Here is a 9,958-nt window from a genome sequence, read left to right on the forward strand (position 1 = left end):
TGTGGCAGAGCAACGACTTCCCAGAATGGGGAGGGGAAAGCTCCCAGCCAGCTGATTTGATTTCTTCCCTGGGTGAGCTGATTTCTTTTCTAGCACTGAGAAGCTGTTTCGACGTAGATTTAAAGAAAAAGCAAAACGCTGGACACGGACCAAATGTGCGGAACTAGGCATCTGATGGGCTACTCTACAAGGCTTCACAAGAACCAGGGAGATGCCATCTGCTGTGAATGTGATATCAATAGGCAAACTGTAATAAAAAGTCAAAGGTACTAAGCACAAAGCCCCGTGTCACACAGCTCAGTCTGAAGACTGGAAGGAACACCTCAGCCATCTGTCTGAGACCCCGAAGAGTAAGTGCATATGTTGACAGACAGCTTAGGCATTCTGTATTCTTTGTATAACCTACTTATAAATGAATTTTCTTCTAGTTTGACTCTTAATTAGATCATCATTATTGGCCTAATGTGCTTTCTCATTTCCTGTTCTGAATTAATAGAAATAGAGGCAAACCATGGAGACGTTATTGCACCACGTGCCTTGCACTTTTCTATCACCCAAATAATTTCATTTTTTTGATTGCATAAACTCACATCAAAATGAGCTGGGTGGTACCTGGGGAGATGGCTCAGTATCTGCTGTCCTTCCAGAGGACCCAAGTTTGATTCTTAGGACCCACATCGGGTGGCTCACAACTACCTGCAGCTCCAGCTCCAGCTCCAGAAGAGCTGGCATGCTCTTCCAGTCTATGACGACAGCTGTGTATAGGAACATAAACCCCACATAGACATATAATTCAAAACAAATCTTCAAAGTAACTTGAATGGTTTTGGAGTATATGTTAGATCACGTGTTCCACTTCATTAGAATTCCTCTCAAAATGGCTCTCTAACTTCCTCCCAGTGAAGTATCTGAAAGGAAGCCATGGTTTGTTTTGTTTCACCATGGGAGGGGCCACACAGTCTACCCTGGTGGAGAAGGTGTGGTGGTAGAGGCGCTCTCCCCTGCAGCAGCAGAAGCACAAGGCCACTGTCACATTGCACCTTCAGTCAGGAAGCAGAGAGCAGAGGATGCTGGTGCCCCACTCATCCCCTTTTTGAGTTAAGCAGGGACCCCAGCCCCTGGGATGGAGTATCCATTTAGGTGACTCCTCCCTCCTAATAAAACCTCTCTGAAAAACCCTCACAGGTGTGTTCAATGTGTGTCTCCTAGGTGCTTCTAAATTCAGTCAGGCTGACAATGAAGAAGAGTCCGTCCTTTGTTAAGCTTGGGACCAAAACGCATCACTTTAATTTGGGTTCATCTCATGATGCAACTTGCAAACCATCCACCTCTGAAAGTCCCCAGCCTCTACAGTTCCAACGTTGTTCAAAAGTGCAGAGTTCCCACCTAGATTGGGTTTCTTCTCTGTGAGCTCTTGTAAACTAAAAGATTGAACATCAAGAATAAACAATTCCAAACTCGTGATATCCAATGGCACAGGTTAATCGTTGCATTTCCAAATGAGAGAAACAGAGAAGTGGAAGATAAGACCAAAACAAGACCCAAACCCAGCAGGGTGAGGGGGAAACCCTGCAGCTCCATGTGCAGCATCTGGGACATGAGCCAGTACCCTTGGGCTCCAATAGGCTTGGAGAGCCCCAATATTCCATTTCTGCTGCCTGCGGCACATGTGACCTCTCCATTGCCATGGTTCTATCATGTGCTTACAGCTTTCTTCAGTAGCCATCCCACGGTCCAGGCATCCCCCACATCCTAGGGTTCATTGTAACTTAGGCTTCATCTTCACAGCTCCATTCAAAGGCCTTGCTGGGGCATCTGACCCAGCCACACGTTGGTTGCCTGGTCTCAAGTGCTCAGTGGAATCCCCCATGACCCCACAATGTTTGCAACTGAAAATTCAGCTGTGTTGCTGCTGCTGCTGGGTTTGCTATCAGCTTGAGATACGGTCTGCCTCTTCTACCACAGCTGTAAACAACCTCCTGGGTACCTCAGTGACTGAGCCTGAGAAAGCACTTCCCCGTGTGGTTGTTTCTCATCGAGAGTCATTCCTGGAGTCTGTGCTGCAGCTTCCTGGCTGTCAAACCGCAATGGGAGTGAGGGGGGCAGGGTGTGGAGTCCCTTCCTCAGTTTACCCTGCAAGTGACAAAGGAAAGGATTGTTAAAGCCTCCCAGGATGTTCGGCAGATGTCTTCCTGGTTTTGTATCACATCAGGGCTTCCCTGGATTGGTTTTTTTAAATCTCAACCTAACAGCCACTATTGCGTTGCATGTCCAGGCCTCTGGTGCTCCGAATCTGTTATTTCTCAAGCTGGCATTACCCACAGTACAGTTGTTGATATCACATAGCACTGAACTGAAGTCCACGGTGCATGGCCCAGGAATAGGAGAGGTGATGAACGGTTGAGATGGCAGAAGAGATGCAGAGGGGGTACCCCCATGCTGTGCTGATTCTAGATGCTGCACATATAAGGAGTCAGGGCTGGTGATCTCTACACCTTTATCCAGGTCAGTCTGTACCTATCCGTTGGGCTGCACCTGACCTGTGTGAAATGGCCCCACAGCCCCAGCAGGAGCCGGGTCTCTTCTTTGGGGTCCATGAAGAGCTGCTTGCTGAGCTCCAAGGAGATGACCAGACAGTCAGCCTGGAGGACCACAGCAGTCAAGGGACTCTGGTCAATAATTTCTAACTCCCAAGAGGCCACAGACTGTAGTTGAGTGATGGTGACCTTCTGACCTCAGGACTTTTCTGACATTACTATCCCTCGATCTTAGGGAGAAGCTGAGGCCAGTTTCCAGCCTATGCTGCCCCCCAGGACATACCCCAGGGCCACTCAGCACCCTTTCCTACGCCCCCAAGGCCACACTGATCCTTAACTCTTTCGGCAGCCTCAGCAAGCTGCAGCCCTAGCCCATTACCTTCTCCTGAGCTGGCGGCAGACCACGGAGCCTGGCCGTTCCCACCCAGTCTGGGGAAGTGAGAGCTTCGCCTGTTCCACCCACAAGGAACCAGAGGAAATCAGCTCATAGAGTGTTGTCAGAACTATATGATGAGAGTGAGGCTTTCCTGGGCTCCCTATTGGTCCTAATGGAGCCCAGGAAGAAGCTCTGTGTGGAGAGAGCCACTCTGGTGTCCTGTGGAAGGGAATAACCATAGGGAAAAGTCCATTGCCATAGACTCTGACTCCATGACAAATCTCCAACACTTCATGAAGAAGCCTTTCTTGTGTTAAGTCAAATTTGCCATAAAAACCAAACCAGGTACCCAAAGCATCCTATTGCATATCGATGCAAATTTTGGCTTTGACACAAGAATCTATCTTCTCTGCCAGGTAAATACACTGAAATAATTGGTGCAAACATAGCATTATGGGCTTTTCCAGAAAGAAGTTACATGAGCTCCACCATAGACCAGGAAGTCTGCAAACACGTGGTGCCTCATGCCCACAGAAGCTTCTGCTGTGTGCTGAGCTAGGCAAATCTCTCAGACATCTTTCATCTGTGCTTTTGCAAGGACCCCGGGTTTGTGGACAAAGGGTTATTTTCATGTCTGTCTTCATCTTTATTATTGTAAGAAATTAATATCACCCGCCTTATCTAGGAATGCTTCGAGGGTCTTGACCTGACCCGAACCATGAACCCAAATTCAACTGAACCACATTGATTTGCAAAACTGCCTGCTGAAATTGAACCCCCGTAGTAATTGGAGCTGAAATGTACACTGAGATTGTCTTCGAAAACTAGACTTGGCCTGATGTTATTTTGAAAGGTAATTAAGGTTTGTAAGAATGCCTCTGACTGGTCGGTCATCAGAGGTCTGTGTGTAACATGAGCCAGAGCACATGCAGTGTGACCAAAATAATTAAAGAAGAGAAAAACCACCCTAGACCCTAATATGACTGAGCTATCAGTTTTCAAACTGTTGCCTGCAAGAGAAGCCAACAGAGCCCGATGCAGCCTGGGCTATCTGCGTTTGATCTCTAGGACAGGGGAGTGATGTTGCTTGGAGCCAGCTCCTAGAGAGGCAGCCTAGGGCTTGGGAGGGCCACGGGATCACACTGAGCAGAGATTTAGAATTTGAACTTGTCAATTATCCAGGTCAGGGAAAGGTTTTGGAGGTAGGACAAAGAAAAGAAATAGATAGTCCCATCACTGCTACCCAAGGACTTAGATGTGTGCGCACCTGTCCCACTGAGCAGACTGAGGGCTTTGCAGGAACCATGACCCTGAACTTTAAACGCTGCCAGGCAAAGCTCAACAATAGATGAACACAGGAAGGAATGAGACCGAGACCCTGGGGTTATGAGGGAGAGAGAGAAGAGTGGAGTTGGGCCGTGGGGTTTCTAACCCAATCATGGAGACTGCACACAGCAACAGCTCACCCATTCTACATCAGTGCTGCTGTGGAGGGAGCAGAGAGGGATACCTGTGCTGGGCGGGGCAGGGTTGACCCCCTGCTGATGGCAGACTCTCAGGTGGTAAATGATACTCAGAACTAGTCTCTCACCATCCCCATCCAGCTGGGAGGTGTAAAAACAATGGGTGCGGGGCCGACTTTGTCAGGGGGATCAGGGTGGAAAATAAGCATGTGTCTAGCATCAATCTTTACAAGTGCTTTTTAAACATTGGATAAAAGAATACAAAAACAATGCAACAGAAATAGCAAACCAAGCATCTTATATATGAGCTCACACAAGTAAGTATGTACGTGTGTATGGGTATGGGTGTGTATGGAGGAAATTTAGCTAACCACTTGAAGGTGTTTACAGCCCATGTTCCTGTCCTGAGAAGGAGTAGTCATATCTACTATGCAAAAGAGTTCCCTGCTCTAGCATTCAAGAATATCACAAGTCCCAGTTTGTCGTAGGCAGCACAGCCTAGACCCTATCTCAAAAAAGAACAAATCAACCAAATAAACGTTGACTTCACACAAAGAATCGGTCTCTACAAGATCAGTGTGATGGATTGTCCTAATATTCATGTTGACAAGATTCAGGGCCAACTGGGAGACACACCTCTTGGGAAGCTTACAGGGGTGCTTTCAGAGCAGTTTAACTGAGGGAAGACCTTCCCTGAGTGTGAGCATCACTATGTGGCCTGGTGTTCGAGACTGAATACAAAGGAGAAAAAGCTGACATCAGCATTCATCTCTCTCTGCTTTGCGACTGTGGATTTGCCACGTGACCAGATATCTCCTGCTGCCACAATGAACTGGGTCCTTGAGCTGTGAACTAAAATAAGCTCATCCTTCCTTATGTCAGGTGCTTGCCACAGTGGCCCTGAAAACTGAGACCCTTGCTGAGATAAACCTGACTATGTGGCTTATAGGTCTTTGAAACTTGTTTTGGGGAGGGATGAAGAAGAGTTTGAATAGATAAAGGTTGGAGAAAGCTGCAAGCAGAGCCCTGGACAATTCTCACAGGGTACAGAAGGGAAGAGAGACAACAGAAGCACAGCAAAGGTCACACTGACAGGGTTCTGTGCCAAGGGAGCAAGGACTAAGTTGGGACAAGGGCTAGAGCCCAATTTTGTTACATTCTGTCAAAACAAACAGAAAAATCACTAAAACAAGAACAATTGGCTGTTTGTTGGGGAAGAGTTGCTTGTTCGTCCAGGCTGCCCAGAATCTAAAATAACCACACAGAAACTGTATTAATTAAAATACTGCTTGGCTCATTTGCTCTAACTTCTTATTGGCTAACTTTTACATATGAGTTTAACCCATCTCCATTAATCTGTGTATTGCCATGTGGCTGTGGAAGTTCCAGCGTCTATCTCGGGTGGCTCCATGGTTTCTCTCTCTCTGCCTTCCTTCTCCCAGCATTCAGTCCAGTCTTCTCCTCCTACCTAACTTCTGCCCTATCAACAGGCCAAGCCAGTTTCTTTATTCATTAACCAATAAAAGCAACACATAGACAGAAGGACCTCCCACACCAGCTGTTCTCTGTCTGTGTCCTGAAAACATAAGTGAGGGGGATTAAATGCTGTAGACAAAGTTTCAATATACTATGGTATGCAGGCTATAGCGTGGTGCTTTCCAGTGTGCTTAGTCACACGTACAGGGACAGGAAGCACAGCTGCACGCTGGTTGACAAGACAGAAACCTTAGAATGTGTAAAGTTGGAGACACGAGGGATGAAAAGAGAGATGTTATGATTACAAGGGGAAAAAGATTAGATTAATATCACTGAAGGGAAATATCTCATTCTGTATTGGGACAATAAGAAAGGTGACCTGGGAGAAAGAACTCACCCAATGAAGGTTCAAATATATGAAAATGCAAATTCATTTGGTACAGGAGAGCCTGGAATAAAAATGACTCTTTTTTTATGCAGTTTATTTTTTATTTTGATTTAAAGGCAAAGCTCTGGAAAGCAACAGAGATTCAATCAGTAGCTGTGCTAGCCAGGGTATAAGAAGTCCAGGGGCAGTTTCTGTGATGGTTGCTCTAACTGCAGATACTCTGGTGTCCACGGGATCAAGGCTTGATTCCTTGTTACTGGGCATTCCAGTTGGTAACTTGGAGGCAGCAACATCTTTGGGAGGAAACCATCATTTTTTTCTTTCTTTCTTTCTTTCTTTCTTTCTTTCTTTCTTCCTTCCTTCCTTCCTTCCTTCCTTCCTTCCTTCCTTCCCTCTTTCCTTTTCTTCTTTCTTTCTTTCCTTCATTTTTATTTATTCATATACTTTATTGGCCACCACAGCCATGAGAGTACTGAGCTGCTGACCCAGGGAAAGCTCTAAACATCAAGAAAGAACACTTTGATGCCTCACAGAGTATATCCCCTCTCCTAGGGATACCTTCCATGCCTCTACCACCTCCTTATCCCCTCGTGTCTATGCTGATTTAAACCACAGAACGTGGCTGATGCTTGCATTAAAGCCACTCATCACACATGGCTCACACCTCCGACGCTTCCCTTCTGCAGGGACAAGGTTGCCCTCCTCTCCTTCCTTATCTCACCCATGATCCAGTATGCAGGTCTTCTTGACTCCAGGCTTTCTGAGTTTTCTTTCCTTGTTTCTCCATTCCTGATCCTTGTCACAAATACTCAAAAAAAAAAAAGATAAAAATAAGAGTAAAAGCCCTGGAGTAAAGGGAGGGGTCAAACAAGAATGGGCTGGGAGACAATTCTTACTGGTAAAGAGTGAAGAGAAGGTGAAGGGGTATCTTGTAACAAGTGGAGATCATAGAGCAAATGGGACTGGAGGATAGTTGTGTAGAAGTTAACTTGATTCAGGAAGTAACTAAAAGATAAAACAATTATATTTTTATTTATTATAAAAGGAAAACTCATGAAACAGAAACGAGAAGTCCAAGTTCGGCTTTGCAGAGAGAGCATACCTGGGCTGCTTTTCCGGATCTCAGAAAGCCACACCCTAAGATAACTAACAATTATCTTAAAGATAATTGGTTGGCAAAGATTCCCCATCACCTCCCCCTTTTGTCTAAATAAGAGCAATCCAAACCCAATACAAAACTATATACAATAGGAACAGATGTTAAGTATAAAATTACAACCAACATAAACAAGATTAAAAGGAACACATGATAAATGTTTTAAAGGATATTTTATCTCAAAGAGTCTAAGTCTTGCATCAGAAATAGGCTTGGCTAAATCATAAGAGGATGGTAACTACTACTATCTAATCTTCAACCCCACTGAAGACCTGAGAAGGGACAGAATATTACTTGAGTAGGTAGGAAGTACAATCAAGCAGCTTCCAAAACAAGCAGTGTATGACAGAAACAATTGGCTACCTGAGCAATCACCCAAAGTCTCATTTGCAGTGTTCAGTAACCAACTTTGGCTAAGGCCTAGCGTAACTGACAAACCATTTTTAGAGGCAGGAAATTTTTTAGAACTGTCTTACCCTGCTTGGCAAGGTTTGGCAGTCCTTTTCCTTGTGTCCTGCTTATCAAGTCTGCATACCATGTACTTTGTCAGTGGTTGAGGCATGGGCAGTTCCTTGCCCAAAGGCCAATTGTGTCAAGAAGAAAACAAACTCTGAGTGGAGTGTATTTGGTGCTTAAGATTTTCTCAGGAATAGATTGGTGCTGTCAGGAGCAATCATGTCTCATGTCAACAGAACCCTAAGTTATTTAAATGTCATGTTTTATAGATCCTTGAAGTGGCTGAAGATTAGCTATCTAGGCAGAATACAATCTCTGTATATTTAAAGAACCTAATTAATCTGACTATACATAAAACAAACATGAACAACTATTTACCTATAATATTTAATACCTGTATAACTTAAGTACTAAAACTTTATGTTAGAATATTAAATAATCTGTAAACAAATGTGCAGCAAATGAGGACAATGACCTCAAAATGTAAACAATGTATAAGTATCTTGATTAGAGGTAAGAATAATATATAATGTAATATGAAAATATATCCTGAATGTTGTATCAATACACAAAATGTTTAAACATAGGTAGAAACATGTATGTATACAATCTGACAGAATAACTTTGATTGCATAGGTATACAAATATTGTAAACAGAAATAACAAATACAATCTGAACGTGTATCAATATGCAAAAATTATACCAATGTACATTATCTATAAATAATAGCTGATAAGTATTTACTCTATTACCCACTGTTATTATTAGTGTGAATAAGTTTATGGTAAATTATCTATTATCTCATTTGATTTTTTGATTTTATTTATTTATTTATTTTTTGGTTTTCACCCCGACCTTCCACCTTATACACGTAACAATCAACAACCTGTAAATGGTGTTTCCAACCCTGAGGACAATCTTTGTGGGGAGAGAGGACATCGTCTTTTAGAATTGCTTTCAGCGGTCATGGGGTTGATATTCTTTCTATAGGATCCTATAAAAGTAAAGTGATGTTGGCCGGGCCGTGGTGGCACATGCCTTTAATCCCAGCACTCGGGAGGCAGAGGCAGGTGGATCTCTGGGAGTTCGAGGCCAGCCTGGTCTACAAGAGCTAGTTCCAGGACAGGCACCAAAGCTACAGAGAAACCCTGTCTCAAAAAAACAAAAAAAAACAAAACAAAAAAAAAAAAGTAAAGTGATGGTTAAGTTTTAAGATTACTGTCTAGTGTAGTCGCAAATGATTTTCGAGCTGTTGATAAGGCTGTGCACCAGCTCCTCCACAAGGGCAACTACTCGGAGATAGATAGATAGATAGATAGATAGATAGATAGATAGATAGATAGATAGATAGTGCTGAACAGGACTGGATTTTTTCCGAGGAGTCCCTGAGACACATAACACTGTCCAGATGATATTTAGGTTGTAGTGAAGACCCCATGGTGTTAGACATGCCAGGGCACTGAAGCATCTGCAAGAAAGCTGCAGTGAAGAAAGCTGCAAGCTCAGAGTGGAACTGACCGCGAAGACAGGACACATGTGCTGCAAGGGGAGCAAGACTCATACACAGAGTTTCACACTCCCCTTCCCCCGCATTCTCATTAAAATAAATGTTTTGTTTTCAATTCTATGTCTATGTATGTGTATTGTATATTGTGGAAACACGCACATGAGTACAGACGCCTGTGGAGTATGGAAGAGGCTATCAGAACCCTTGCAGCCAGTGTTGCACCTGACGCAGGCGCTATGGGCTCAACTCGGGTTCTTCGTCAGAACAGCAAATGCTTCTAACCTCTGACCCTTCACTTTATCCCCCAGAGTTATCACTTTGTGTGAGATTTCATGTCCCAAACCCTTCCTCTACCATTCCATAAATGAATCTTTTATCTTTCTTTAATCTGGAAGAGAAATCCATGGGAAATACTCTGTTTGTTCTGGAGAAGGCAACATAATGGGAGTCAAGAGGACTGCCACGGGAGCCCAGGCAATGTCTGGTCTGAGGATTTCTCCGCAGGTTGTAGAACTAGGAAAATACTTAACACTAGGTAGGCTGGGGACAAAACATGTTCCACCGGGTCAGCAGTGTGGTTGTGAGCAAATCGCTGGTT

The 9,958-nt window shown here is 44.2% G+C and overlaps 1 pseudogene; it reads left to right on the forward strand.

Annotated features, from left to right (window-relative positions):
• Window positions 1-2,436: 2,436 nt before the first annotated feature.
• LOC142855633 (transcription factor 19-like protein pseudogene) lies at window positions 2,437-3,148 on the forward strand (annotated as a pseudogene).
• The last annotated feature ends 6,810 nt before the right edge of the window (window positions 3,149-9,958 follow it).

Source organism: Microtus pennsylvanicus, chromosome 8 (genome assembly GCF_037038515.1).
Source record: "Microtus pennsylvanicus isolate mMicPen1 chromosome 8, mMicPen1.hap1, whole genome shotgun sequence".
In the NCBI taxonomy this organism is placed as follows: Eukaryota; Metazoa; Chordata; class Mammalia; order Rodentia; family Cricetidae; genus Microtus; species Microtus pennsylvanicus.